The sequence below is a fragment of the Octopus bimaculoides genome, chromosome 1 (assembly GCF_001194135.2).
Source record: "Octopus bimaculoides isolate UCB-OBI-ISO-001 chromosome 1, ASM119413v2, whole genome shotgun sequence".
NCBI classification, from domain to species: Eukaryota; Metazoa; Mollusca; class Cephalopoda; order Octopoda; family Octopodidae; genus Octopus; species Octopus bimaculoides.
The window spans coordinates 158,364,868-158,365,991 of record NC_068981.1 but is presented as its reverse complement, the minus strand read 5'-3'; the positions used below and the strand labels follow the sequence as shown (position 1 = coordinate 158,365,991).

Sequence of the window (1,124 nt, the reverse complement as noted above, 5' to 3'; positions counted from 1 at the left end):
TTAATCAAAAATAATCGAAAATATATCAACACTATTCAAATCGAAGTTCTAATGTTATGTTGAAATGAAACTATAACTTCTAAATATATATATACATATATATATATATACATATATATATATATATATATATATATACACATATATATATATATATACACACATATATATATATATATATATGTGTGTGTGTGTGTGTGTGTGTGTTTATATCACACATATGCGCTAACACACCAGCTTCATATAGTTTATTTTCAAGTTCTAATTTACAATTGAATCATTCTCTTCACACCCGTTGGATTCTAAGAGAGAAAAATTAGAATTTACGAAATATTCATGTAAAAGAAAACGAGAGAAAAAAAAAACTTGACAGAAGTTGAGCTACAATTATTGTATTCTATCATGATAAACACTAAGAAGTACAATATACTACAATCAAAACCCTTCTCTTAAATCTAGTCATTGCTTTCATTTAATAACATGAAATATTAAATAATGTTATCTTACTTAGATTTGCCTTGCATCTTTCGTATGACTCGGCCCACTTTTTCCACCGTTTATGTTTGTTCTTAATTCAGTCAAGATTTTCTTCTGCCTGTTGATTATTAAGACACGTAGTTCAGGACTAATTAAGTGTAGAGAACAGATTGTGTGTGTACATTGATCTTTTTCCTAGTCTTGTCCTGCTTCTAATGATTATTTTTATGCTTTGAGTGACAGTTCTTTCTCTGATCGGACAAGATTGAATTCTCTCCCCCACCCCCTTTCTGTCTGTCATGCTTTCATATTGTGAGTCAATATGAATAATTAATCACACCCACCCATCAACAAACACACGTGTGTATCTGTACATACGTGTCCATGTTTATGTGGTTTGACAGTCTGTTGTAAAAATTAACTTTAATTTATTGTCAGTCATCATTATTATATGATGGTCTTATTTTAATAAACTTATTTATTTCTGTTTTACTTAGAAAAAATGTCCAAACTGATACTTTCTAAGCATCCACACAAACGCGCGCATGTGTGCGTGTGTATATGTATGTAGGTACACTATGTGTGTATGTATGTACGGATGTATGCATGTATGTGTGTGTATATATATATATATATATATATATACA

At 29.4% G+C, this 1,124-nt stretch overlaps 2 protein-coding genes across 3 annotated transcripts in view; one reads left to right on the top strand and one right to left on the bottom strand.

Moving 5' to 3' along the window:
- LOC106869098 (solute carrier family 41 member 1) overlaps positions 1–752 on the bottom strand; it is a 52,498-nt gene extending 51,746 nt beyond the window's left edge. Inside the window, exon 1 of the mRNA XM_014914631.2 lies at positions 508–752. The gene's annotated coding sequence lies outside the window, so the exon portion shown is untranslated. The remainder of the gene's footprint in view (positions 1–507) is intronic.
- LOC106869342 (NOP protein chaperone 1-like) overlaps positions 1–1,124 on the top strand; it is a 49,580-nt gene that overhangs the window by 5,657 nt on the left and 42,799 nt on the right. The window lies entirely within an intron of this gene.